Here is a 24,140-nt window from a genome sequence, read left to right as displayed (position 1 = left end):
ATATACACACACACACATACACACAAAGCATACTGTACACAGCATCACACAGACCAATGGGGCATCTCAGGAATCCTCTGAAACCGATTGAGAGCCTTGGGGGCATGAATGAAAAAAAGAAAAAGGAGATTTATAGTCCAAGTTGTGGATTAATGTTGGAGCTATGAGCATGTTTCTGTAAAAGCTCAGACATTATTAGTAAATGCACTGGAAGTACAGAGTAGTGGGTCATATAATGAGGATTTATGTAGAGAAATCATGGAACAAGGTGGAGGGCTTGGCAGAGCAGGCTTTAGTAACAAGGGTGAGCCAGTCTTTTCCTAGGTGTGGTACAACAATTTGTTTTTGCTGGGTCAGGTTGGCCAACTTTTTTTTTTTTTATATATACTTTTTCTCCCCATTTTTCTATTTTTCTCCCATCCCAATTTCGTATTATCCAATTCTACCCTCCCCTGTCTCGAACGTTGCTAGACCATGCCTCCCACTGGTCGGCTGCAATGTGGACCAAGCCTTGCATCACGTGTCCCCTCCGGTACACGAGGAGGCAGCCGCCGCATCTTTTCACCGCAACAGCGTGATCTCTCAGTGGCGAGGAGTAACGCGTGGGAGGCTCACGCTGCCCCCGATACTTCCTGATTCTGCTGTACAGGCGCACCAACCGACCTGTAGGAGCCGCTGTCCACAACGTCCGATCCCCACCCACCGGCTTTCCCACCCCCTAATACTGCCAATTGTATTAGTATGAACGACCAGCCAAGCCGGAAGCAACGCCGAGAGCTGGGCTCGAACCCAGCATCTCCTGCGTTAGTGGCGAGCACCTTGCCCACTGCGCCACTTAGCCGCCATCAGGTTGGCCAACTTAATGATGTAGTGAACACTACCACATCGCAGTGGGGAACAGTGGCTGTCTGTTTCCTAGCCTCGTCTTTGAGTAAACAAGTTCAACCTTCAGCGAAAACATCTCACCACAAGAGGCTGATCTTTTAAATCCAGTCACACTTGCCCAGTGGAAAAACTCTTATCAAGCACGTCACCGATCGACAACATTTTTCGACCACCTGTAATCTGAGGTTACCATCAGAAACAGAACTATAAGCCTCTAGGCCATACTGCTGACCATGCGGTGCAACCCAGCACCCATCATTGCCGCCATGTTTGTCAGGCTGGCCACACTATTGGCAGAACAAGTGTCAATCAATGAATGTCAATTTTCCTTTACAAATAATTAAGCAGAAAGTGGCAGGAATCCCTGAGGTGGCACACTTCCATTATTTCATCATGTCTTTGACTTTGTCCCTCCCAGCTCAATCAGTCTTGTTTGCTGATGCTCTACCTGGTTGCTAGGCAGCCCAGCTGGGTGACTCAACCTGCGTCACTAAGGATGTCTTCATTAAGGTCTTAATTGCTTGATAAAGGTCAGAAACACAGACTCAATTCTGTTGTGTTTTGATAGCTTTTTTTCTGGCCTGGCAACGCATGCAACATTCCACAATCGTTTGTTTTAATATACCGTCTTCTTCTACAGGATTTCATTTTCACTGTCATGTCATCTGTGATTATTTTAACCAGAAGACATTAGTCATGAAAGAATCATTATCATTCCAGATGCAATAGAAGCTTTGGCTTGACCCATCTATATCGTTGCATAACACAAACCACTCAGTGTATGCAAGGGACACAGCTCCACACACATAACCACAGCCTGATTGCCCATAAAGTCGGCAGAATGAGAAACTCAAGATAGTCTGAACGATATTAACGGGCTATAAAATTCAGCTTTAGTGGCCCTTAAAACATATCTGTAACCCATCTGTGTACAACACACTTGCTCTCTGGCTCTGCAATGAAACAGGCCTACCTCTCAATGCACGTGTCATAGTTTAAAAAAAATCCTTTTCCCCCCTCCTTTTTCCGTACTTTTTCTCCCATCCCAATGTTAGTCGTTATGCCAATTCCCTTCCTGGTCGTTGCGCACTTACCCCCTACCGTCGGTCTGGGAGGGTGAAGACTACCACATGCTTCCTCCGACACATGTGGAGTCAACCAACCGCTTCTTTTCACCTGACAGCGAGGACTCTCACTGGGGAAGTGTAACGCGTGGGAGGATCACACTACCTCCCCCAGATCCCTCCCTCGCTGTGCAGGCACCCCGACCGACCTGTAGGAGTCGCTGTTTACAACGACCAGGATACACCCCACCGGCTTCCCACCCGCTGACACTGCCAATTGTGTCAGTATGGACGAGCGACCAAGCCGGAGGCACCGCTGACAGCCGGATTAGATACCAGTGTCTCTGCGGTGGTAGACAGACGTTTAGTCCGCTGCGCTACCTGGCCGTTGCCATTGGTAACTGTTTTTAACTGTTGAGGGTGAAAACAAAACTGGGAGAAGGAAAACAACCAATACACACACCTACAGTACATGTACAGTAAACACCAGGACCAGTACACACGCGCACCAGTACACACCAGCACCAGTACACACCAGGACCAGTACACACGCGCACCAGTACACACCAGCACCAGTACACACCAGGACCAGTACACACCAGCACCAGTACACACCAGCACCAGTACACTCCAGCACCAGTACACACCAGCACCAGTACACACCAGCACCAGTACACACCAGGACCAGTACACACCAGCACCAGTACACACCAGCACCAGTACACACCAGGACCAGTACACACCAGGACCAGTACACACCAGGACCAGTACACACCAGGACCAGTACACACCAGGACCAGTACACACCAGCACCAGTACACACCAGGACCAGTACACACCAGGACCAGTACACACCAGCACCAGTACACACCAGCACCAGTACACACCAGCACCAGTACACACCAGGACCAGTACACACCAGGACCAGTACACACCAGGACCAGTACACACCAGGACCAGTACACACCAGGACCAGTACACACCAGGACCAGTACACACCAGGACCAGTACACACCAGCACCAGTACACACCAGGACCAGTACACACCAGGACCAGTACACACCAGCACCAGTACACACCAGGACCAGTACACACCAGGACCAGTACACACCAGGACCAGTACACACCAGGACCAGTACACACCAGCACCAGTACACACCAGCACCAGTACACACCAGGACCAGTACACACCAGGACCAGTACACACCAGCACCAGTACACACTTGTTACAATTCAGCCTCTGGCAAGGTGTTCTCCCTCTGAAGACAGAGTGCAAATAAGGAAAGGTTCTGGGTGACACAAAATCAATAATGTTGCATGTTATTACCTCTTTCTGAGCACAGTGTCAGCTCGTCTGTCAGCAGACTATTGACACAAGCTCAGTGTAGAGGGATAACATGGATACTGCAGATGCCTCTGAATGGCACACCATTGACTACAACAGAACATGTATATACTGTATAGCAAATGCCTCTGAATGGCACACCATTGACTCCAACAGAACATACTGTACATATACTGTATAATATACATTTCTTCTTTTCTTTTACATGACTAAAATAGTTTGGTAGTGACGTTATTGACTTATGTGAAATATTCAGATGAGAGCAAAGAAAATATTTCTAACATTCCCTTTGTGGCTTCATCACTTCACGAAAACATGACATTCTTATAGAGGACGAGGAATGTGGCCTGAAGTTAGCCGAGAAGGAGCCGAGAAACGACCCATTTCTTTCAGAAAAACAAACCCTCCATTTCAACCGTCAAAGGATTTCACTTTTCTCTAGAATAGAATAGAATAGAACAGAAATAGTTTATTCATCCAGAGGGAAATTTGGCACTACAGGTCGCTCACAGTAAACAGTAAACATTTAGGTGGTTAAAAACAAAAATCACGTGCATACGAATAAAAATAAGACTACGAATAAAATATGGTCCGGGTTCCGGGATATACATTTTCTATGTTATGTATATTCATTCGAATATAACATATACAGTAAAAAATATACAGAAATATACAGTAAAAAGTGTGGAATTGTACAGTGTCGATTTGAAAGTAAAGTAAAAGTCCAGGAAGATTTGATAGTACTGTCACCCTGTGCTCAGGGATGCAGTGAGGCACAGTGATGCGTTATAGAATCTGACGGCTGTCGGAATGAAGGACTTCCTGTGCCGTTCAGTGTTACATCCTACATCCTATCATACATACATTACTGTCCGTTGTTGTTTAATTTTTTTTATCAGAAGAACCTAATGTAATCGTGCATGCGTTTACAGAAGCAACAGCTTTGCTATGGACGATGAGCTATCCGTCAGCTCCAAGAGTTAATCTTCTCTGAATGTTTCCGTCCGTCGAAATGGAGACAAATCCGGCGGAGACAGACACATCGTCAGGGCCCTGTCCAACAAACGGACACTCGTAAAAAACGGACAGACGCACTGGATGTAGCCGCCTGGGGCCCTTGCTTGGAAGTGTGCGTATGAGTCAGTCCTTTGATCAAAGGGACGTCTCACACTGCCCACATACCCTACGCTCAAACCACAAGGCTTAGGAAAGAGTCCTGGCCGCCTGCTGGGTGGCAACCTCCTTTCAATAGCCCACTAATGCAGCAATCAGCAGAGGCCGGGCTGCTAATTAGACCCCTTTCAATAATGAACTGAACTGCTGAGGCCATGTTGGTGAATGAGGAAGAGGTGGCTGTACTACTAGGCTGTGTGTGTGCGTGTGCGCGCGCGTGCGTGTACCAGGATGTGTGTGCGTCTATTTAAACGTGTCAAGCGAGCACCCTGCCACCATCACCATCTTTTCTTTCTCAGGGTATTTTCGTGCCGACATATTTATGGTTATCCGTCACATGCTCTACGGCGCTACGCCCAGTAAAGCTTCTTAACCATTGGTTTCATTGTTGCCAATTAATGTCAAGGTCTGCAGCGATGATTCATTCACTAATGCCGTTGCCAAACTCTTCAAAGAGTGTGCGAATGCACCCACCCACCACATGGCAGCTCGCTAATCAGGTTTTCACGAGAGCACAACAAATGCCAATGCGGGCTCAGGTGAGTTTACACAGAAACAAACAGAAGGAATCAACCCGTGACCCAGCGGGACATGTCCCAGGCACTTTTTCAGAAGGCAGTTTTTGTCCCCTGCACTTTTCTATTGACATAATGTTCATTTTTTTTCAGATGTATCCAACAGTAAACATCCTAACCATGTCACAACAGCAGTCATAGTGTATAATTTCAGCAATACATTTGTTTACCAATAGGTTAAAGTGTTATTAATGAAATATGAGTTTAGGAATTGTATTCAATAGATCGTGAATTTCGGCAATAAATCCGAGCGGCCATTTTGCTGTAGTCATTATGATGAAGGAAAGACAGGGCTTTCAATGAGTGTTGAAATTTCGAAAAACTAGCAAATGACCTCCTGATTATAATTTTTTATTTCTCTTATTTCTCAGGATTATATACCACAAAACTGAACGTTATTGGCATAGTTTGGAGCGCAGTTAGTTTGTCTCCCTTCTGTGAACATTTAGCAACAATCCGCGTTCCAAATGGATTCAAAATGGATTCAAAATGGCAGACCTGTCTGGTCATTTTTAGCATGGTGTCACTATCAAAGAAGCATAGAAAAGTCATAATTCATATTCTCCTTTGTTTCATCACAATTTAAGCAAGCCTAGTAATAGACACACTATTTCTGACACTGGGAATACATTCCCTGAGGTCCATAGATGTCCCTAGATACCAAGAACATGCAAATGGACCTGGTAGAAGTGGAGCAATCTTCCATTTGCTTAGGTATGTATTTTTAGGCAGATTTTCAGAAAATAGGGCTCGGGCTTAAGAGGTTAAAAGCCTCTAGGCTGTTGTTTTATACATATGTTGATCTCTACTTGACCCTCAAAGTGCACCAAGTTGATGCATTTAAAATTCTAAATGTTCGACATTTTCGCCGGACCACGACCCAAATGTGTCCCCCCCCCACCTTTGAAAACAAAATTGCCCAGCGGCCAATCAGTGGCTGCACAGCACGGTTGACGTTAGAGCCTGATGAGGTGGATATCTAAATCAGGGAAAAGTCTAGTTGTCTCCCGTCCCTATTAGAGACTCTGTCTGAGCACTGATTGCATTCTATTTAAAATACTAACACTTGTGACTGAAGCTTTCGACTTGTTCTAGTAAAAAAAGAAAAGGAAGCCTGCCAGAGCCTCTAAATCAACCGCACACAATAATACATGAGTTATGTACCAGACACCAGGTAGACCTTTAGGCAGGCTGCTGCTATGTGACAATTCTACCCATGACATCCTCCAGATTTTCCTAAAACCAAACGGTGAATCAAAATATGACAGTAGAATCATGGAACAATGACGATGGAGGGGACGCACAACAGAACATTTATATCTGAAATGTGAATATTCCTTAAAACGATATTGCCAGACTGTAAGCTATTTTCCAGAGCTGTGGTATTAATGATATATACAGTAATGGATATAGTCTCAAAGAGAAACAAGATAAGCAGCACAACTTATCAAAGATAATGTTTCATGCTGACAACAATACACACAGCCAGGGGAAATTGTGCAGAGTGTTATTGAGCAGTTAATATAGCATTGCACAAGGTGGGACAAACAGCATGAGTTGTACTAAATAGGCCCCACGATATATTATCACCATACTCGAGTCACGATATTGCCATAATTATACTGAGATTCATTACCGTAAATCATGCAAAATCATTCAAAATTCATTACTGCAAATCATGTCCCCAACTGATTTTTTTTTATTGTAACATCTGCAATAAAGATATATATACATCATCTCTTTTCTAATAACATAATGTTTTCAGTCATGCCAATCATTTTTATTGCAGTAAATTTTGATTTTAAATATACATATATTTTTTATATCGATACTTGCCATCACTGTATAGATATAATATCGGCATGGAAAATATTGCAATATATTGCTTTATCGATTTTATCCCCCAGTACTATACCAGCGCAAGGCTTCAGTGGTAAAGCTCTGTGTGGTGGAGTGGAGCTGTGGCATTAGAGAGAGAGGGGAAGAAAGGATCAGATCTGCTACAGCACCCAGAGACAGCAGCCCCTATCCCAGGATTCTCCTTGGCAGCATCAAGGCACAGTGTTTGCATGTAGCTGTACAGTACGCGCATGCACGCTCACACATTGTTGACATGTCAAGATGTGGTGCCTTCTCTTGGTTGGCTCCCAGGGTGAATTATGTAAGAATTCCCTGAGTCTGAATAATTTTGCCCAGCAGGGGTTCGAGGTTGTTAAGCATGAATTTGCATACATCTGCATTAAATGTGCCCCATCCTTCAAGTCTTCTGCTTCCTCATTCTCACTTAACAGAGTTGGGTGGGTGAAATCTTGCGGAAAAGTGAATTACATATCTGGCTATATTAACTTGCCTACAGTATCAATAGAAAGGGTGGGGGAAACGAAGAAGAAATACACAGACTGGAAGGATATAGGTCATCTTGATTAATGTAGTTCATTTTCGTCAATGAATAAAGATGAAGACATACACGTGAGAGCTAAATAACTGGACGATTTTCTTTCTGCAGGCTGCATGTGGCATAGTTGGCATTTCATATATGGGTATATATATTCCATCAGCATGTGGCAATCACCACAACATAGCAGGTGTAATTAGTCTGCTAATTCTCTCTAAACAAAGCCTATGTCTATCCTTACAGTGCACACTTATATTACAGAATTTTAGCTATTGTGTGGGACAACACACCTACAAGAGCTCCTTACAAAGCATATGCATACTACAACCAATTGTAATAAGTACAGTAAATAATAGGGGTGTGTGACGGCCACACCACTTGCCGCACATCAGCACTAATGTCGGACCAGTAATTGGGAGGGGCTGGATTTAAATACCAGGAGAGGCTTGCTGGGAGATACCAACTCCCTGAGAAGAGGGGGGGGGGGGGGGGGGGGGGATTTTATCAGAGAATGATGGTCTACTATGATTTATGTATGTTTTAGCTTGACTTAGTTATTGTAACCCTACATAAATACATAGTATTCCAACTCATTTGTTAATTATAAATTATAGGTGATTAAGGTTAATGTAATTTATTATTGATGATTTGTCTTTCCCCATGTGTCTGTATTGGTTTGGTCAACCGGTATAAATACCCCCCTCTTGTCTCAGTCTGGAGGTCAGTTTTGTTTGGTTCAGTTGATATTTGTGTTATGTATTTTTAGTTTGTTCTGTTTAAGCTGACCCGAGTTCTGCTGGGCCCAAGAACAGCTTTGTATAGTTTGGTAATGGTTATTTCTTATTGTTGCACTTTTTTGTGTTTTTTTGTTCCCTGTATTTATATTTTGGGGGAAATAACCCTCCTTTTGAGCACTCTACCTACGACTCCTCGTGTCTAAGCTGTTTGGTCCCTTACAGGGTGGTACACAGAAGTGATGGTTTGGTACAGTACATACCTTGGTTTTGGGGTCACGGTTCAGTACGAGTTCGGTACAATGGAAGAATAATCGCAAATGTATAAGGCTAGGTTTCTTTTCACACATTTTTAACAGACAGTAGTACAAGTTATACTTAGTTCCATGTAGGCTTGCCACTAGTCTGTGATACCAGTGTCACTCAGTGTTCAGGCATCCACCAAGTAAATTACTTGCCCACCGCACCCACCGTTTTTTTAGTTCATTTTTGCATATCACTGCCAACATTCATCAAAAGATAAACTATCATTTGTAAAATACCAAGCGTGTTGTCAATACTTAGTCAGACAACATTATAAACTGAAAGTATCAGTGAGGAGAGCGGAGATATTTCAGACCTATATGTATTATATAGGTGGAGACAGTACAGAGTATTAAGTTTAAGTTTCACTTCTAGAATAGATTTAACTTCATGGGTCAGTGGGTGTATAATATATGTATGTGTGTGTGTGTGTTTCCAGCAGTTAACATTATTGGGCAAACAAGAAAAGAAAAAAATTCGGTACCAACGGTACTGACTTTTCAGCCTATTGTAATGACCCCGCTGTGTTACTTACAAGCGTATCATTCATTCATGGTTTTGTTTCAGGGACAATAAAAGAAAGGGGAGGGGAGGGGAGGAGGAGGGGAGAAACAGCTTAGTGTACAGTGCCCGGTTGTTAAGTTGCTCCGTCAGCTTGTCGTCATGCCTTTACAAGCGTCAACATTTTTCTTTATCATCTGAATTTGGCAATACAAACTTTATATTCAACGTTAAAGTTCAAAGCCTCTACAGATATTGAGCATAATTTTGTAAAATGTGAAACCCTAGTTCCACCTAGTGTCTATAGTCCGCCCTGCGACATATTCAAGCCTAGTTCCACCTAGTGTCTATAGTCCGCCCTGAGACGTAATCAACCCTAGTTCCACCTAGTGTCTATAGTCCGCCCTGAGACGTATTAAACCCTAGTTCCACCTAGTGTCTATAGTCCCCCCTGAGACGTATTCAACCCTAGTTCCACCTAGTATCTATAGTCCCCCCTGAGACGTATTCAACCCTAGTTCCACCTAGTGTCTATAGTCCGCCCTGAGACGTATTCAACCCTAGTTCCACCTAGTATCTATAGTCCCCCCTGAGACGTATTCAACCCTAGTTCCACCTAGTATCTATAGTCCCCCCTAAGAAGTATTTGTCGTATGGCTGGACGTACTGAACTGTGACGTCAGTACCATGAAGTCAGAACTGTGACATCAGTACCATAAAGTCAGAACTGTGACGTCAGTACCATGAAGTCAGAACCATGAAGTCAGAAGCCTGAAGTCAGTACCATCAGAACCATGAAGTCAGAACCATGAAGTCAGTACCGTCACGTCAGTACCATGAAGTCAGAACCATGAAGTCAGTACCGTCAACACTGTGACATCAGTACCATGAAGTCAGAACCATGAAGTCAGTACTGTGAAGTCAGAACCAAGAAGTCAGTGACAGACACACAGACAGACAGACAGACAGACAGACAGACAGACAGACAGACAGACAGACAGACAGACAGACAGACAGACAGACAGACAGACAGACAGACAGACAGACAGAAAGAAAGAAAGAAAGAAAGAAAGAAAGAAAGAAAGAAAGAAAGAAAGAAAGAAAGAAAGAAAGAAAGAAAGAAAGAAAGAAAGAAAGAAAGAAAGAAAGAAAGAAAGAAAGAAAGAAAGAAAGAAAGAAAGAAAGAAAGAAAGAAAGAAAGAAAGAAAGAAAGAAAATGAGCCTAGTTTTGAGGTTGGAATAACAAGCTCAGTAAATACAGGGGGCGAAACCATGGCTATGTAGTTTCTCTATGGAAGAACCACGGACCCCCACAGTGTTTGTGTTTAGGGTTTATAGTGTAGAACCACGGACCCCCACAGTGTTTGTGTTCAGGGTTTATAGTGTATATAGTTTATAGTGTACACCGCCAAGTTGACGATACCACATCTTAGCAAAGCTGTTGTTGAGAAATCATGCCCCATGTTTCCTACTTGGAATTTCGACTACACAGGGTTTCATTGCATTTTTCAGAATCAGAAAGGTATTTTTTGCCCAAGTTATACAAGGAATTTGATTTGGTCGTTTGGTGCGACATTAACACGGACAAACAATTAAGGTAGAATAAAATAAATAGAATAGAATTATGAAATAAAATAGGCCAGGGCTGTACAAGTAAATGTACAATTGTGCACAATGTGGTCAAGTATAGATAGATAGATAGATAGATAGATAGATAGATAGATAGATAGATAGATAGATAGATAGATAGATAGATAGATAGATAGATAGATAGATAGATAGATAGATAGATAGATAGATAGATAGATAGATAGATACTTTATTGCCATTTCAACACATTGATTGGGATTTGTATCAGTGCAATGCTCATTTCAGCATAAAACAGAGGAAAAAACATACAAGAATACCCTGAAGTAGAAGAAATATTTCACAAACATTTCATATGACCCGTAGGGGTGGGAATCACCAGTTTCATCATGATACGATATGATATCGATTCTTTGGACAACGATACGATATTTGCCGATATCACAAAGTCTCTCACGATACAATACGATACGATTAGATTCAGGTGCCTGCGATCGATATGAGATGATATCATATGCCCATTTAACACAATCGGTAACATTTAGATCAACAAAAAAAAGGTAATGAAAATATCATTTGACATTTGTATTTTTGAGCTCTTCCAGACATTTAAAGGAAAATCAATCTATTGTTTTTAATACAAATAGACCTCCTGTTCACTGTAAAGTGCCACGTTTTTATATATTGAGCTTTAAACTTTAAGCTACATTTTTTGGAACTCAAAACTCACAACCTCCCTCTCCCAAACCGTTCCTACAACAATTTGTTGATGTTGCATGATCATGTATAGGCCTACATTTATTATGTATTATATTGTTTATGTTTAAATAACATTTAAACATCAAACTCCTCTGACCTCATCTTGTCTTTCCAAAGACGCGCGCACACACACACACACACAGAAAGGGAGAATGCTATGCTGTAACATCTACACACACGGAGCTACTGCTGTTGTTCTTGGGCAGATATGAGACTCGCCACAGGATTTTCAAAATAAGAGTATCGATATGAATCGATCTTATTACATCGCATCGATCCGATTCGATTGTTGATAATTACATCGATGTATCGATCTGGATCGATGTATCGTCCCACCCCTAATGACCCGTGAGTTCCTAAAAATGCAACAGTGCTACAGTGCATAAAAGAGCTCAGTGCTCCCTTAGAGTGCATATTGCCTTAAAGTGCTAGCTTCTAGTACAAAGTGCCTGTGCATTAGGGCTTGAGTTCAGGTGATGGACAACCTTGGGATATGTACTATTCCTAAAACGAGATGTCCTACACCTGAGACGTTGGAGTCTTATACCAGAGGGAAGGGGATTAAAGAGGTAGTAAGCAGGGTGAGAGGGGTCACCACTCACCAATCACCTTCTCCCCTTTCCGCGCCGGAAATCAACTAGAATTTTCTTCGTCTTTTAGAGATGTTTAAGAGCAGGTCATTCTCCTTGCACCATACAACAAAGCTATCAACTTCAGCTCTATAGACCAATTCTTCCCCGTTCTTAATTAATCCTAGTACTGTTGTGTCATCCGCGTATTTAAATAATCTAAAAGAATCAGAGTGGGAGGCACAGTCATTAGTATATAGACAATAGAGCAAAGGAGAGATAACACACGGCCCTGGGGGGCCCCGGTGTTCAAGGTCCTAGATCTAGAGAACATACCACTTAACCACTTGTTCTCTATCTGAGAGAAAATCTAGAATCAAATAGCACAGCAAGTTTTTCAAAATAATTTAAAAGGCACAATTGTGTTAAACGCTGAACTGAAATCAATAAACAGAATTCTTACATAAGTGGTGGAGGCCTCCAGGTGCTGCAGGATGGTGTGTAAACACATAGATCACATACAGTTTACACTAATTAGAATACAAATAATAATACAGTGGGATGGAACTTCCAACCTCTGACTTTGATTGGAATACAGAATTATACTATGTTTGCATGCTCTGTCCTGAGAAGGGCAGAAGTTCAGAGTTAGTGAATTTTGTGACTTCTTTTGTGACTTCTTCATCAGACCTGCTGGCATCCACGTGTCAAAATCAGGTTTATACAGTCAAAATGTAAAAAAACCCACAAATGTGGTTTTGTCTCATGGCAGACCCAGGCAATGGTGGCACATATCACCACAAGTCAAAGACCATGATGTCACCATTCAACTTGGGTAACAAAACCTTCTATGTAATTAAACCTTCTCCGACTTTCCCAGTGTTTATCCAACTTGGTGAGCCATTCACCTGGCGTTTCTGGGACAGGAACTACCAAAGGCCTCACAGAACATCAACAGAACATGGTCATAACAACAGACCATAAATTCTCTGATCTGAGCTAGGGAGTTGCGTCACACAAGCGCGATTACCCTCCTTATCTAAACTAAACCACTACCAACAGGAAACAGATTTCCAAAAGCACATTCTTGAATGTGGGCCTGCACACTTTGTGGAGAGGGAAAAGGGAAACGGTGGGACTCAAACTGACACGACGGACATGCCAACGACAAAGCAAAGAAGTCATACGATTCAATCATGCTGCTGTGTGTTTCATATCTCTCCACAAACTGATGAAAAGCAAATAAATAAATAAATAAAGACAAGTTATACACACTCTGCTCATTATAAATAAATAAATAAATAAGACAGGTTATACACGCTCTGCTCATTATTTGTGCTCCACAGGACTGGCACAGACAAACACACGGACAACAAAAAGAAAACAAATGACAAAAGCAGCTCATTTGCTTAGCAAAAATGTATCTGGCCTGGACGTAATGTGGCAGTAAACACATTTAACAGCAATTAAGGCTATTCCATCCTCATCAAAGCTGAACCGAAAATCTTTTTTGTGAACCATTTATAGAACACGGATGAATTGTGAAAAATAAGACCTTTTGATCCGCTAAAAGCATTTCTCTCCGCTCCTCTGAAACTCATTTTGTGTGCCTCAGCGAGTTTGCAGAACTCCACAAAAATAACATTGTATTTCGATTCCCATAAGGCATTACTGAAATTGTCTTTGTAAGTATGCCGTTTCCCAGCATGCAAAGACTAACTCTGCAGAAGCTAGTCAAGCTACCCACACAGACCCAAAGCGTGAGGTGATCTATAAAAGTGGCCTGATCACTCAGTGGAAGCGTGAATGATGATCCGCCGCCGAGCCCCCGCGTCTTAATGAATTCAGTTTAAGAGAGTAATGAAAGTCACTAGGCAATCGTGTGCGGTCCTGTGGGCTTTGGATTGCCGCCAGGCAGCCTCTGCAGGGATATCTCCGTGGCGATTGGGTCTGTCAGGGAAGAGATAGAACTGCCGGCTTTGTCATCTCCGAGGTGAGCGGGCAGGTCTCCCTGCTGTACACTGTGACACATGAGGGAATACTAAGTCAGTTTGGAGATATATAGATTTCCTTTTATTATACCTCGTCATAAAAGACCGGAGATGAGGGTTTTCAGGTAAAAGGATGCCTTGAGGTCAACCAGGGTCGATAGTAAAGTGTTGAAAATGTGGTTGAATTAGTGATAATGAGTGATGCCAGATGAGAAGTGAACGGGGACTCCAATTTGGAATTTGGACAACCGGCTTAAAATCACTTTAAATCGATTTAAATATATCCCTTGCCCTATTTGGCATAATTTCAAACATGTTTTGCATTCGTTGATTAAATTAATACACACTGGCTCCAAGAAACTAGACCCCCGGTGCACTACAGAAGGGGCCATGGTACCAGGGACGTGCACAGGACTTTAGAGGGGCAGGTGCTCAAAGGCTGCGTGTGTGTTTTAACCGAGCATGCATAGCGCACAAGCCCGATTTTTAAGGGCCCTTTTTGGGGGGCCCCCCTTTTTATGCTATAATAATCAGTGCAGGAGCTCACTTATCCTTGAAAGACACTTTTATCACCGACTTAAAAGGCCCATACATCTCCATAAATGTTCAGGGGGGAGGGAATAAGTGCTTACCCTACAGACTCCAAGAAGTGCTGTATATTCTGTATTGTTTAATATAAATGCCTTTTTTATTCCAATCTCGATTTGTATTTGAGATTCCCAAATCCCATCGGACTTGACTTCTTCGTGTCCCTCAGTGAGTATAATACCAGCATTCAACTGTATGGGCCACAACGGTTTCTATCATCATCATCATCACCACCAGTGTTGGGAAAGTTCACTTTCTACATGAACTAGTTCAGTTCACAGTTCAAAATTTTTAAAAGGAACTAGTTCAGTTCATAGTTCATAATTCAAAATGTTGAACTAAAGTTCATGGTTTCAAAAATGAACGAATTTAGTTCTTTTTAGTTCTTTTAAAAAAAAATATTATAGATTTTTCACGTACAGTTACTTACATTACAAAAACACACATTGGGACAAGGGGGGGGGGGGGGGGGGGGTCCTCCAGTTCATCTCTATGCCATCATCCACACCATAAGCAAGCAAAAACAAAACAAAAAAAAAAACAAGCAAAAAGGAAAGCAGACCAAGACAGGCACTGTACAGTATTGCACTTGCCTCGAGCCCATTCACATGTAGACATACATATATTTATTTTTTCCTATCCTAGGTCTGTCCATACAATGGGGCACTGGGCCTTTAGAAGGATCCGATACATTTCAGCAGGAAAATAGTCTAATAGTGGGGCCCACACCTCCTGAAAGGAAGCGTTGTTGACTCTATGCATTGCACAGTGTCTTTCATGGGGTAGGAGCACACCGAAGATCTCTCTATACCACATTTGTAAAAATGTAGGCTTATCCTTAATCCAGTTTATCAGAATGCATTTCCGGGCTGAAAGTAGAAGTTTATCAAATAGTTTGAATTGTAAACTCTTTTAAATGCATACGCCGACGTGACGTCTAGAGGTAGAGTCTGACTCCGACTGAGCGAGTGCTGCTGCTTCTGCGGCTCTGTGCGCAGATTCCTGTTCCACTGCTTGTTGTGAGGAGGAGTCTGATGACGTGGCAGGGGGTGACAGGCTGGTTGCCAGATCGGGTGGTTTTACGCATAATTTTTAAGCCTGTTTACAGTGTTTTAACTGAGTTTTCGGCTGAAATGCATTATGAAATATGGCACATCTTTGAACGCCGTTATAATAGAGTGCTGAGAATGAACGCACTTTTGAACTCCGTTACACAGGGCTGAGAATGAACGCGTTCTCAATTACGTTCATTTAGCGGATATACAGTACGTTCAGTTCAAGTTCGCCCAAAATACGAACGCGGTCATGAACGATCGTTCATTGAACGCGTTCAGGTACATCACTGATCACCACCCACGCTATGCATAAAATATATAGGTCCGCGAGAGGCACGCTGCAATGGAATATGGGGCATCTCTCTCTCTTTACCTAATATTTTTATTCTATCCTGACATTTTCAGTTGGAAGGGCAGTCTATATGCGTAACGGGAAAAAAATAGATAGGCTCAAAAAGGCAGGTGCTCAAGCACCCCTTGGGCTCTATGTGTGCACGTGCCTGCAAGGTACCCTACCCATGCCTAATTTCAAAGACATTCTGAATCAAGACGTATTGTCAATGCCCTTTCACCACAGACATACCAAGCACTGTTAGATAATGGCCACAGAGGAACTGAGAAAGAACAAAAAACAAAAGCTATTAACTTACTGAATATAAAAAGCTTTGAAATGCAGAGGGATGTGGGGTTCACGCCTGACTCCTAGCCCCAGCGGAGGACAGCGACGCTGATGCTCCTCTCAAGCCAAGCTTCTGGTGGGATCCCCTCAAGAGACGGCCTGTAAAGAGGAAAGACTAGAGGACATCAGGCCGGGCAACATGGGTATAAAATAAGATGAACTATTTACAAAACTTCAAAAATAACCAACATTACAAAGCCCATCCTCTGGTTTTAGCTAAAAGAAAGATGGACCTCACTTAATGATAGTATCCTCAAATGCTCACAATGTTATTATCGTTGCAAATCTTACCCCAACAACAACCATTATCGTTTTATTTTGCTGTCTTGTTGGATATTATTTTAAAACAGATAGGACAAGCAACAGTGTATTCACCGACACAGCCACTGATCTATTGTCGACAAACACATGAAACGAGGTGCAAGATAGCTGGGATTTGCTGCAGTAGAGCCATTCGATTACTTCTAAACCCAGTAGTCAAAGGATTATAAAAAGAAAAAAAGAGAAAAGGACAAATCTAAAGATAAGAGCACAAAACAAACCACATGGATCATTTGTTGTTTCTGTGGACACCATCATTCAACACGGTTTCCATTTACAGAGAAACATGTATCACAGCTTTTCATCACCACTTAAATCCACCATAAAATATAATCCACACATGCCATTTCTATACTGCACAGCTCAGTTTCTATTTGACGATCAAGTCTCTCCTGAAGCTGAACACCAAAGAAAACTTGATGTAATCAAGAGACAAATTCCAGAGCTACTCAAAAGACAGTGAATAGTGGAACAACTCCTAGAACATTATGACCCATGGTGGGATATGGGTACATATTCCGATTCAGAGCCATAAGCCCTCCGTTTAAATAAAACTAATTTGGATGTAGTAGCCCACTACATGAAAATGTCTCGTCAGCCCACAAAAATGTCACAGTCAATGCACCAATGTAAACATGTACCAGTATAAAACGTGTCACTTGATGACAGCACAAATTCAAGTCTTGGGGCTCTTGGTTTCCATCTTCGAGGGAGAGTCGTCTTAAATTCAAGGGAGAGTCGTCTTAAATTCATAGATATTGCCTCACCCGGGCCGTCCAAGATCATTAGAATAAGCACAATGTAAATTCGGTTTTAGGGTGGATTTTTCCCTCGAATAATAATTGCTTTCCTATCCTCCGAGGATATCACAGTTGAGGTAGGAGGGCATGGCCATGCTTGAAACGCAACATGGCTTCTCTAATCACGTCCATTGGAAGTAAACAGAAGCACATCTGCTGCGGGGGTCATTATTATTAAAGCCGGTGGCTATAGCCTGTTGACACACCAGTGAGGAAATTAAAAAGGGAGCTTGCCAGGAATAGCCTTGCTTGCCAAGAGAAACCAAAGGGCAAGAAAGAAAGATAAAGCTAAATATGCAAAAACCGCTAGTTTATTTTGCACATAATCTCACCCATATCCCAAAGCTGTAGCACAGTTTCGCACGCATTCATTTAGTTTGACGGATATTGAGAGTTAATGAGATTTAATATGTCCCCCGGGAATTTACATTCTCTCATTTCCTTCACTTCATTGAGCTGTAATTAACACAACGCAAGGACTTGAGTGTCCTCCGATGACTCGAAGCGTTTACGGCACGCAGGACTGTATGGGATCTGTAGGAACTCACAGACTTGTTTTCCAAAGCTCACCCTTGGCAGTAATGAAAAATAAACGACTTGTTCATCCTCAGAGGCTGCAAGAGGTGTAGCCCAGTAACACACAGGGCTAGATCCACAATGAATTGAAAATGGGGGACCCTGGCTTGACGAATCGGCAGAATGAGAAACTCAAGATAGTCTGAACGATATTAACGGGCTATAAAATTCAGCTTTAGTGGCCCTTAAAACATATCTGTAACCCATCTGTGTACAACACACTTGCTCTCTGGCTCTGCAATGAAACAGGCCTACCTCTCAATGCACGTGTCATTTTGCCACAAAACATGGCACCTTATTTAAAGAGATAAAGATAAAGATAAAGACATAGCACCTTATTATCAAGTTTTCGCCAGGGGGAAAATGGGGGACCCTGATGTAAACAAGACGAAAGTCTTTCTCTGGTCTGCATCCCCTTAACAATTGTGTGTGTATTGAGCCGTACTGTATTGTACCCATTCTGCAATCTGTTAATAAAACTTTCATTCAATCAAATCAATCTTGTCTCGAGGCTTCAGGAGGACAGTGCTGATATCTTTAGAAGGCTCCACTTGAGCACTTAATGAATCTGTGGAATGTTTTCGGTGAAGTGCCCCTTTAAGATCTAACTGGTCTACTCTGTACCCGGTCCCTTACACTATACCACTCGTGAATACAAAACCCTCCCAACTCCTTGTTCTCTTGGTTGTGTGCCATGAGGAAAGGGCAAAGCATTGTGAACCGTTAACCGATTACCAAAGCTAGTCTGCTTGGACTGCCCAGCGTACAACGTGCAAAGAGCCTCAGGGATATGGCCCCGGAGCTGTGCTCTGTGCTACTGCCTGGTGAACACTGATCTCTCCACACACAAGCACACATACACAAGCACACACACACACACACACACACACAAACACAAACACATTACAAAAAAGGTCACTTAAAAAAAACTGTATATTATTGTATATAGCACTCATTACCTTTCATTCTTAACACTTTCACTGCCACACACGAGAATACTCGGGTTTATTTATAGGTGGTTGAAAGCCACTCACGAGATTTCCCGGATTTTTTTTTTTTTAGCGATCTGAAATCATATTGCATCACCCGAGCCTACCCGAGTATACCCGAGTATACCCGAGCGGCGCCGGCGATCATTGTGGAAAAAAGCGCCCCCTGTCGTCTCCCAGATGACATAAGGGATTTTGGAATGGACTCAATGAAAATGGATGGGGAAAGAAATCCGGTACTCCACATTTTCCAGTCCACTGATCCAGCCGGGGTTACCAGAGTTCATTCTGGATCCTCTGAGCCCCGCTGATCATGGAGTTCTACTGTATCGCGTTGGATCTATACACTTATCGATTTTTTCGAATGGTGATCAGGAATTGGAATATACCAGTTGGATACCATCTGATGTCAGGTAAGGACTCTATGTTATCAGTGTTAGGATAATCAGACTAATTTTGATGAAGTTATAGGCTGTTTTGTGAAATGGACTCTTTCGGTTTCACTGTAAAAGTCCGAGAGGAAATCAATGCGGCGATTATCCGTGCGCGGCCCGAATGTGCTTGCGTGCACGTACAGTATAATATTGATCATCTAGCGTTCATTTGAAAACGATTCATAAAAAGGCCGACGAAAATCAACGTTGTGGAATATTCCAGTAAAAGACGATTTTCATAGAATGGTCCAGAATGGGCTGTTTTTTATCTGAAAACGGGTGCTTTTCTAAATGCTCTGAAACGGAAATGACGCGATAAAAAAACAATCTGCCTTGACAGCACTGACTGGAAAATAGTCTTTGATAATGCGATGGGCAGATTAGACACATAGCCATAATTTAAAACATAGATTAGGTGATATTAACGTTAACATTGGCGCCGATGGTGGCATTCAGGGGGTAAAAAGGAAAACCCGGCGTGGCACTCAAAGTGTTAAGCTTAGCATTGTATTGTATTTTATTCTTATAACTTTTTATCATGTCTATTTTATTATTTATTCTATTTTATTATTTGTATTTTTGCACAATCAAGGCGGGCATGGCCACCTTCATTTCACTACATGTCTCGTGTATGTATGTATGTATGTATGTATGTATGTATGTATGTATGTATGTATGTATGTATGTATGTATGTATGTATGTATGTATGTATGTATGTATGTATGTATGTATGTATGCATGTACTGTATGTGACGAATACATCTCTTGAATCTCTTGAATCTCGCCTCAGTGCTCCTCCATCACCAAGTCTATAGAGAGAAGCTGCACCCATGCTGCTGTTCAAAGGCCCAGTCCGGTCTGTCGGCCGTCAGCTCCGCGGGGACCATATTATCTCTCTTATCGATGATCCAAGCCTGGCAAACTGCACTGCACGGTTACTCACTCATAGCAATGTGTGAGGAGGGGAAAACATTTTAATTAGGTTTTTTCCGAAGAAGAAAAAACCTAAGCTCATGACGCTCCTGTGTGTCGTTTAGTTAGGAGAGAGAAAACAACATTTAAAACAGGAGCACGTAGGGCGGCTAAGTGGCGCAGTGGGCAAGGCGCTCGCCACTAACGCAGGAGATGCTGGGTTCGAGCCCAGCTCTCTGCGTTGCTACCAGCTTGGCTGGTCGTTCATACTAACACAATTGGCAGTGTTAGAGGGTGAGAAAGCTGGTGGGTGGGGATCGGACGTTGTGGACAGCGACTCCTACAGATCGGTTGGTGCGCCTGTACAGCAGAATCAGGAAGTATCGGGGGCGGCGTGAGCCTCCCACGCAGACTCTCGCCACTGAGAGATTGCGCTGTTCAGGTGAAAAGATGTGACGGCTGCCTCCTCGTGTACCGGAGGGGACACGTGATGCAAGGCTTCATCCTCAATGCAACCGACCAGTGGGAGGCATAATCTAGCAACGTTCGAGACAGGGGAGGGGAGAATTGGCGAGGCAAAATTGGGATGGGAGAAAAATAGAAAAATAAGGAGGAAAAAGTGGATAAAAAAAAAAAAACAGGAGCACGTAGAGCAGGGACATTCAACTTCAATAGCAAATGGGCCGAATAGGAAACACATTGGGGGTTCGTGGGCCAAAGAGAATAATTAGCCAATTAATGGCTTCAAATACAGAAGTGCAAAAAGTTACAGCCAATCACAGCACATGTGCTTTGCAGGCAGCCTCCTGCATAGAAACATTCAAAAGGGCCATATCTGGCCCGCGGGCCACTAGTTCAATAGGCATGTGACCTTCTAGTATTCATACCATAGTAGTAGTCCATCGCAGACTTCTTGGTTGGCAGACAACAGGTGATTGTAACCAATTACCAGTTGATCATCGTTAAGGGATAACAGATGGAAACTACTGTAGCTGTGGCTATAATAATAATAATAATAATAATAATAATAATAATAATAATAATAATAATAATAATAATAATAATAATAATAATAATAATAATAATAATAATAATAATAATAATAATAAATTGGATTTTAAGAGAGAAGCGCCTTTCTCAGACTCAAGGACACTGTACAAGGAAAGGGTGGAAAAATTAAATGTTTGAAAAAATAAAAGATACAAATAAAAATTATGAATATATGTGTATAGTAGTAACAACGGGAAAAAACAAATAAGATAAAAAAAGGAAGCAAGGTGCTGTCCAATTTGATGAAGTGGTTGAAATTAACAAACAAAAGAAACAGAAACCAAACAAAAACAAACAAACAAACAAACAAACAACAAAACAAAACAACAGGATCTGTGGCTTAAAAGAAAAGAGTCAGGGGTGGGCTACTTGGGAGCGGGGCCGTGTTGCGTGAAGGCAAGTGTGAACAGGTGTGTTTTTAGGTGGGTTTTGAAGAGGTTGATGGTGTCAGAGCCTCGGATGGAGGGGGAGAGGGAGTTCCACAGCCTGGGGTAGTGTTGTCAAAAATATCGAAGTATCGATACATATCGATACCGAATATTTAAAATGGTTTCGATACTCATTTCCCGAAATACCGATACTGCAGCTGGCGAGTGTTCTACCGCAAGTTGTTGACACGCTGTTCAGAGCACGCTTGCCCCTCCGGCTCCTCCAGCCCTCCCCCTCACAGAGCCGACAAACATTTTAGCTGAAGATGGCAAATGCAGAGCATCCGCAACTTGTGCTTGTGGATAAAGAAAACAGAAGTGCTGTTTGGAGGTACTTCGGGTTTAAAGTAAACAACGAAGGACAAGCTAAAGAAGATGCCCCAATGCTATTTGCAAGCGGTGTTACAGATCAGTGCCAACGCCAGCGTTTCCGTTAGCCGGTAATTACCGGTATTTGACCGGCAAAATCTGTTAAAGTCCGACATATTTAATCTCTCCGGTCATAATGTCTGGTGAAAATAATTCCCTCTAAACACAATTAGATTATTTGAATTGTATTAAAATAGGCTAAAATTAAATAGCCTATGCGATGAACGAAACAATCATTACGTTTGTCGTTGCTTCACCAAGCAGCCGGTCTAATAATGACATCCTGTTGTCAGCGCGAGCTGGCTGCTGATATATTTGCGAGAAGCATGGCTTGGCAGGGTGCAGTACTCCAATTCAGCCATTGGCAATTCAGCTGTTGGGTGGGGGCGCTGCTGACACCGCTGCTCTGCTCTGCCTGCTCCATGCTTCACGTAAATATATCAGCAGCCAGCTCGCGCTGACAACAGGTTGTCATTATTAGACCGGCTGCTTGGTGAAGCAACGACAAATGTAATGATTGTTTCGTTCATCGCATAGGCTATTTAATTTTAGCCTATTTTAATACAATTCAAATAATCAAATTGTGCTTAGAGGGAATTATTTTCACCGGACATTATGAGCAGCACCAAGTCGTTGGGAGGTGGAGATATACATCACGGCGCAAACCCACGATAATGTTGCCGTCTCTCTCTGCCAAATTTCTCAGTTCTTCGCTTGATATAATTAATACAAATGTCCAATATAACGGAATTCGTTAGCTCATAAAAATTTGATTATAACAGACTGCTGTTTATTAAGGTCGGGCAGACTGCCCACCGACACCTCAAGTCGGCAGCAGCACGAAGTCTCGAGGGACTTATTTTATTTGGAATATATTAATGACTGTATATACGCAAAAGTAGCCTAGTTTTAAGTTAAAATATTATAAATGCCTTGATGATGTCATTCTTTATATAGGCCTATCAATTGTTTTTAAGCTCAATAAACTCTGACCGGAATTTATCCCATTTGTCCGGTAGATTGAAATCTACCGGACACTCAGACCTGCAAAAAAAAAATCTAACGGAAACCCTGGCCAACGCGGATCTCCATAAAGAAATGAGAGGTTCGTGACAGCTGCTCTTTCAACGTCACTGTGACTGAAGCATTAAACCATTAACTCTAGTTTAATACATGATACGTTGTCTACTGATGGCACATAATATCAACAGCTGATACTGTAAGTTGTTAGTAACGTTACAGGCAGCTATCAGCTAACGTTAGCTACTCCTAGCCGTTAGCTCCCTTAGCTTAGCTGGTCACTTTTATAATTACTGCATGGAAACGGAGTAACGTTAACGTTTAATCGTTATGTCGAGGTCATACAATACTACAGTCGACATAAGGTTAACGTTACCCCGTTTCCATGAAGTGTTTAAATAGCAGCAATCTTGTTGAAAATGTAACGTTACTAAAATGCTCCGAGCATAGCCTCTCTCTCTCTCGCTCTACCCCTCTCTCTACCTCTCTCTCTCTCTCTCTCTCTCTCTCTTTATCTTTAAATAAAAATCGAAACTGTTACTAACTGTAATACAAACAGTTCAGTTTGTCAGGTACATGCAACACAGATTACAGTGTTTACATCTGTCTGCTTGAGAAAATACCATGTTCTGCATCTGCAATAAAAATGATTGAAGTGAGATGAACAGTTATTTTTAAATGTGTGATCTAAAGATAAACAAAGGGTTTTAAAAGTGTTATATTTATCTTCTCTTATAGTACCAGAGAGAAGCTGAGGAAAATCAACCAGCAACAAAAGCAAAATTTGTTTATAAAAAAAAATATATATATATATATATTTTTTTTTGGTATCGAAATGGTATCGAAGTATCGATACTTTTCAAGGTATCGTATCGAAGTCCAAATTCCAGTATTGTGACAACACTAGCCTGGGGGCAGCTACAGCGAGTGTGGAACGCCTGGTGCGGGGGATGGTGAGGAGGTCAGAGTTGGAGGAGCGGAGGCCTCGTGCTGGAGTGTAGGGGTGGAGTAGGTTGGTCAGGTAGGAAGGGGCCAAC

General features: G+C 42.3%; 1 protein-coding gene across 3 annotated transcripts in view; it reads right to left on the bottom strand.

Annotated features, from left to right (window-relative positions):
* LOC311245112 (tumor protein p53-inducible protein 11-like) overlaps window positions 1-24,140 on the bottom strand; it is a 164,164-nt gene that overhangs the window by 130,795 nt on the left and 9,229 nt on the right. Inside the window, exon 2 of one of the 3 annotated variants that reach the window (XM_084334897.1) lies at window positions 16,175-16,302. The exons of 1 other annotated variant lie outside the window; for it this stretch is intronic. The gene's annotated coding sequence lies outside the window, so the exon portion shown is untranslated. Of the gene's footprint in view, window positions 1-16,174; window positions 16,319-24,140 lie in introns of all 3 variants that reach the window. One more of the 3 variants, XM_084334898.1, reaches the window with a different exon arrangement.

The sequence above is a fragment of the Notolepis coatsorum genome (assembly GCF_963971535.1).
Source record: "Notolepis coatsorum genome assembly, chromosome: 18".
Lineage (NCBI taxonomy): Eukaryota > Metazoa > Chordata > Actinopteri > Aulopiformes > Paralepididae > Notolepis > Notolepis coatsorum.
This window is presented reverse-complemented; position numbering and strand designations above follow the sequence as displayed.